Consider the following 6,474-nt stretch of genomic DNA (forward strand, 5'->3'; position numbering starts at 1 on the left):
ACAAAGAGAGAGACTTTAGCGAATTCAGAATGTCGCCGAAGGGCGAGTGCTGAAAGATGTCTGCGGCGGTGAACTCCATTATCGGCGCCCAATCGGATTCGATCGGCAGGGGCGCGGGGGGCTCGGAGTTCGGAAAGGAATCCGGCTCCTCGGAGTCACGGGCCATGCCGAGTGCGGGGCTGGAGTTCGGCTCGATCGCCTCTGAGATCGCATCCCCTGAGGCAGCGTCCAACCGCTAATCCTCGATCGAAGCAGTAGGCTCCGAATAATGGTCGGAACCGATGCGTGTGCGGCCTTCAAGGCACTGTTCGACGGCAGAGCTATATCATGCCCATCGAGACAGTGCGGCGCGCTTGGCTGTGGCTCGAATCCGTCGAAGATCAAGTCCCCGCGGATGTCAGCCGTATAGTTTAGGCTTCCAAATCTGACCTAATGGCCAGGGGCGTAGCTTTTGATCTGCTCAAGGTGGCCAAGCGAATTGGCTCGCAGTGCGAAGCCGCCGAAGACGAAGATCTGTCCGGAGAGAAAAGTCTCACCCTGGACTGCATCATTGTTGATGATCGAAGGAGCCATCGGGCCTAAAAGCGACGACACAAAGGAACTCTCAATGAAAGCACCAATGTCGGTGTCAAAACCGGCGGATCTCGGGTAGGGGGTCCTGATGGGGTTATGTACCTAGGGTAGGGTCATGGACCTGTTCCAAGTAACTTACCCTAGGACATCCCTAGAAGAGGTCGCCTTCCAGTCGACCAACGAGGATTCACTCGACTGGCCTAAAGGACTCGACCACGAAGACTCACTCGACCACCAGGAGGTCAAGAGGCACTCTGCACCGCAACGGCCTGTAATTAAGTAGACTTTATGATAGTAAAGGCACTTTATGTGGGGCGTTACCAGTAACGCCCCAGACTTAACTCACCTTAAACCCTCTCCTACGTGGGCTGGCTGGGGTCCTGGCGCACTCTATATAAGCCACCCCCCTCCACAGGCAGAAGGGTTCGGCACCTTGTAATCCATACATTCATAATCCACTCGACCGCCTCCGGGCTCCGAGACGTAGGGCTGTTACTTCTTCCGAGAAGGGCCTGAACTCGTACATCCTTTGTGCTTACAACCTCTCCATAGCTAGGACCTTGCCTCTCCATACCTACCCCCCACTGTACTGTCAGGCTTAGAACCACGACAGTTGGCGCCCACCGTGGGGCAGGTGTTTTAGCGATTTTGTGGAGAAGTTGCGATTCTTCCGAGTATTTTCATCATGGTGTCTGCTGGAGTTTTGATCGAGGGTCAAGAGATCCGTCTCGGCGCTCTCACCTTCATCGCCGACGACTCCGCATGGCTCCAGGAGGCTCCACTCGACGTAGATGCGCTCCCCGTCCGCGGTGCGACGCATTTTCGCGCATGTGTCCGCGGCGTTCTGCTGCGGCAACCATCGACCCAGTATCGGTCGGATCTTCCATCTTCCACCCTCCCGGTCTCCCGCCAGCGCAAGCGCTCAGGCCGGTCGAGGCTTCAGCGATGGGTGAGTCACGCGGTGGCTCGCCAGTCGGCCACTACACAAGTTGCGGCAATCGAGCCCAACGAATCTCTCTACGGCTTGTTCGATCAGTCGACTGGCTCCGGAGAGACTGCATCCGAGTGCGGAAGCAGTGATCCAGCGGCGGAAATCTTGATGGTCGACGGGCCCCACAGTCCTCCTGGCTTCGCCCGTGGTGGTGGAGCAGGCGACGGCGGCGACCCTGCACGAGGCTACGAAGAGTACCAGCCCGAGCCACTCGACTCTCTGCAAAGAGAAGAGCTTCGCTGCAGGAACGAGGATCCCCTGCGTGTTCCCATCGCAGGAGAAACCCCCGAGGCTCGTGCCTTGGAGGAGGCGCGTCTGGCCAATTTGGCCGAGCGCACTCGACTGGAGAACCTTCAGCAAGCACTCGACGAGCGCGCGCGGCAACGAGTTCCCGACACCAGTCGACGTCAACTCTTCCCGCCGACTCAGGTATATCGAACCCCGATTCAGAATTTAGCAGCTGCGACCCGTATAGCAGAGTCCATTCAGCCTTCGCAGTCAGAGGCTGGCAGAGGTTTGCGGCAGATCAGGGATCTGCTCCGGGCAGCAGGAGATCAGAATTCAGCCGTGTCTCAGTCGCGCAACAGAATTCACAGTCGATCTGTCACTGTGAATACGGTTCAGTCGGCTCACAGCCCCAGATCGCCTCCGCGGCGCGAAGGGCGTGAGCATCGGCGAGATCAATATGGCGACAGACTCGACCGAGATGATAGGCGTCGAGTGCCCTATTCCCCTCCGAGGGGTGGGTCTTACGCTCCTCGGCAGCCAGATGATAGGCGTCAGTACAGTACAGGGCGTAGGGTTCCAGCTGACCCCAGAGAGCCAGGCTTCGACGCGCGATCCATTATCGTGCAAGGATTGGTCGACCGGAACAGAGCCCATCGAGGTGCACTCGACAGAGATGTGCCCACGAGCAGTCGAGTACATGTTTCTGGTCCTGAATGTTTCAGCAGAGCTATCAGAGCCGCTGTTATCCCCCCCAATTTCAGGTTGGCAACAGGAGTCAGCAAGTTCACTGGTGAGTCTAAGCCTGAAACTTGGCTTGAAGACTACCGAGTGGCAGTTCAGATCGGTGGTGGGAACGACGAGGTGGCCATGAAGCATTTGCCCCTCATGTTGGAAGGTTCTGCCAGGGCATGGTTGACTCAATTGCCTCCTAGCAGTATTTACACTTGGGAAGATCTGTCCCGAGTGTTCGTCAGAACGTTCGAAGGGACTTGCAAGCGACCAGCGGGATTGACAGAGTTGCAAGTCTGCGTGCAGAAAACCAATGAGACTCTCAGAGAGTATATTCAGAGGTGGATCACTTTGCACCACACTGTGGAAAATGTCTCTGACCATCAGGCAATATGCGCCTTCAAAGATGGTGTCAAGAACAGAGAACTGAGTTTGAAATTTGGTCGAACCGGTGACATGACCTTGAGTCGGATGATGGAGATTGCTACCAAGTACGCCAACGGCGAAGAAGAAGACCGACTCCGAAGCGGCAAGCACAAGCCGAGTCAGTCGGAAAAAGGAAATTCCAGTCGGAAACAGAAGCGGAAGGCTGAACCGGCAGCTCCTGGAGAGGCTCTGGCCGTGACTCAAGGAAAGTTTAAGGGGAAACCAAAAGGATCCTGGAACCCCAAGAAGGTGAAGGATAAAGAAGGGAACGACGTGATGGATATGCCGTGTCATATTCACACGAAGAAAGATGAAGAGGGGAATATCATTTACCCAAAGCACACCACTCGCCAATGTCGACTCCTGATCCAGCAGTTTCAGGGAAAACAGTCTAAGGACAAGGAGAAGGAGTCGGACAAAGCCGAAGACAAAGAGGACAGTGAGGGAGGATATCCGCATATCAACTCCACTCTGATGATCTTCGCAGATGTGGAAAGCAGAAGTCGACTGAAAGTGATTAACCGAGAGGTTAACATGGTTGCCCCAGCAAAGGCAAATTATCTGAAGTGGTCTCAAACACCCATCACATTCGACCAATCTGATCACTCGACTCATATTGCCACCCCTGGGAGGCAAGCTTTGGTGGTCGATCCAGTTGTCGAAGGCACTCGACTGACAAAGGTGCTGATGGACGGTGGAAGTGGGCTGAATCCGTTATATGCAGACACGTTGAAAGGTATGGGCATTCCGATGTCCCGACTGAGCACTAGTAGCATGAGCTTCCATGGAGTTATACCAGGGAAGAAGGCCGAGTCACTCGGCCAAATAGCTTTGGACGTAGTGTTTGGCGATTCAAAGCATTTTCGCAAAGAAAAGTTGACGTTTGAGGTCGTGGATTTTCAAAGTGCATATCATGCCATTTTGGGGAGGCCAGCCTATGCACGGTTCATGGCTCGACCATGTTACGTGTACCTCAAATTGAAGATGCCCGGTCCCAAAGGTGTGATCACCGTCACCGGTGATAGGAAAAAGGCAGAGGAGTGCTTTCAGAAGGGCTCCAAAATTGCCGATTCCCAAGTGACAGCGGTCGAATTCGAAGAATACAAGCAAAACGCAGATCCGAGTGACTTGCTGCGGTCCAAGAAGCCCGCCACAGAATCTGCATTCCAGTCGTCCGGTGAGACGAAGCCTGTTCACATTCACCCGACCGACCCCGAAGCAGCTCCGACCCGCATCTCCACAACACTCGACCCAAAATAGGAAGAAGCGCTCATCCAGTTCCTCCGTGAGAACTGGGACATTTTTGCATGGAAGCCCGCTGACATGCCAGGTGTTCCCAGGGGACTGGCTGAGCATCGCCTAAGAGTCGACTCGTCTGCAAAGCCAGTCAAAGAACATCTTCGGCGGTCCGCCGTCCAGAAGAGAAAGGCCATCGGTGAAGAAGTGGCTCGACTGTTGGCGGCAGGATTTATCCGAGAGATATTCCACTCCGAGTGGCTCGCTAATGTCGTCATGGTTCCTAAGAAGGACAAGTCGCTCCGAATGTGCATTGATTTCAAGCACATCAACCGGGCCTGCCCGAAAGATCACTTTCCTCTCCCTCGCATGGATCAAATTGTTGACTCGACCGCGGGATGCGAGAGGTTGTCTTTTTTAGATGCTTACTCCGGGTACCACCAGATCCGTCTGTATGGGCCCGATGAAGTAAAAACAGCTTTCATCACTCCATTCGGGTGCTTCTGCTATATCACCATGCCATTCGGCCTCAAGAATGCCGGAGCCACATTTATGCGAATGATCCAGAAGTGTCTACTCACTCAAATCAGTCGGAATGTGGAAGCTTATATGGATGATATTGTTGTCAAGTCACGAAAAGGTTCCGACCTGCTCGCTGACCTCGCCGAAACATTTGCCAACCTCAGAAGGTATGATATCAAGCTCAATCCATCAAAGTGCACATTTGGAGTTCCTGGTGGCAAGTTACTCGGTTTTCTCGTTTCCGAACGGGGAATCGACGCCAACCCAGAAAAGATTGGCACTATTCTCCGAATGAAACGCCCTGTGTGAGTGCACGATGTCCAGAAGCTTACTGGATGCTTGGCCGCATTAAGTCGATTCATCTCACGACTCGGTGAAAAGGCATTACCTCTTTACCGACTGATGAAGAAGGCTGACAAGTTCGAGTGGACTCCAGAAGCTGATGCAGCGTTTGCCGAGCTAAAAGCTCTGCTCTCCACCCAGCCGGTGCTTGCTGCTCCAATCAGCAAAGAGCCTCTGTTGCTCTACATCGCAGCCACAGGACAAGTCGTCAGTACTGTGCTAACGGTCGAGCGGGAAGAAGAAGGAAAAGCTCTCAAAGTTCAGCGCCCAGTGTATTATTTGTCTGAAGTCTTGACTCCATCCAAGCAGAGATATCCTCATTATCAGAAGCTTGTGTATGGAATATACATGACCACAAAGAAGGTTGCTCATTATTTCTCTGACCATTCAATCACAGTCGTCAGCGACGCTCCACTATCAGAGATTTTGCACAACAGAGATGCAACTGGTCGAGTGGCCAAATGGGCGATTGAACTTCTTCCCCTTGATATCAAGTTTGAGGTAAAGAAAGCCATTAAGTCCCAGGCAATAGCAGATTTCCTCGCCGAGTGGATCAAATAGCAGCAGCCGACTGAAGTTCACTCGGAGCATTGGACCATGTTTTTCGATGGTTCTAAGATGTTGAATGGTTCCGGTGCTGGGGTTGTCCTGGTTTCCCCCAGAGGAGATAAGCTCAGATATGTGCTCCAGATTCACTTTGATTCCTCCAACAATGAGGCAGAATATGAGGCCCTCCTATATGGGTTGCGCATGGCCATTTCACTCGGCGTCCGTCGCCTAATGGTCTATGGCGACTCGGATTTAGTGGTCAATCAGGTGATGAAAGAATGGGACGTGAGAAGCCCAGCCATGACTGGATACTGCAGTGCAGTGAGGAAGCTGGAGAAAAAGTTCGAGGGGTTGGAGCTCCATCATATACCCCGACTGAAAAATCAAGCAGCTGATGATCTAGCAAAGATAGGTTCCAAGAGAGAAGTCATTCCGAGTGGTGTGTTCTTGGAGCATATACATACTCCGTCAGTCAAAGAAGATCCTTTCACCGAAGAAACTCCGCAGCCCAAGAGTGCCACAGATCCGACTGAAGTTGAAGTCCCAGCGGTGGTCGACTTGATCATGGAGGTTTTGGTAGTCATTCCCGACTGGACGATTCCGTATGTCGCATATATCTTGAGGAAAGAGCTTCCGGAGGATGAGGAAGAGGCTCGACAGATCGTCCGTCGATCTAAGGCCTTTACCGTCATCAAAGGACAATTATACAGAGAGAGCACGACTGGAGTCGGTCAGAAGTGCATAACACCAGAAGAAGGTCGACTCATCCTCAATGATATTCACTCGGGGACCTGTGGTCATCATGCGTCCTCCCGGACCATCGTGGCCAAAGCATACCGAGCCGGATTTTACTGGCCCAAGGCGAATGAGATGGCAAA

This window comes from Triticum aestivum, chromosome 3A (assembly GCF_018294505.1).
Source record: "Triticum aestivum cultivar Chinese Spring chromosome 3A, IWGSC CS RefSeq v2.1, whole genome shotgun sequence".
Taxonomy (NCBI): Eukaryota; Viridiplantae; Streptophyta; class Magnoliopsida; order Poales; family Poaceae; genus Triticum; species Triticum aestivum.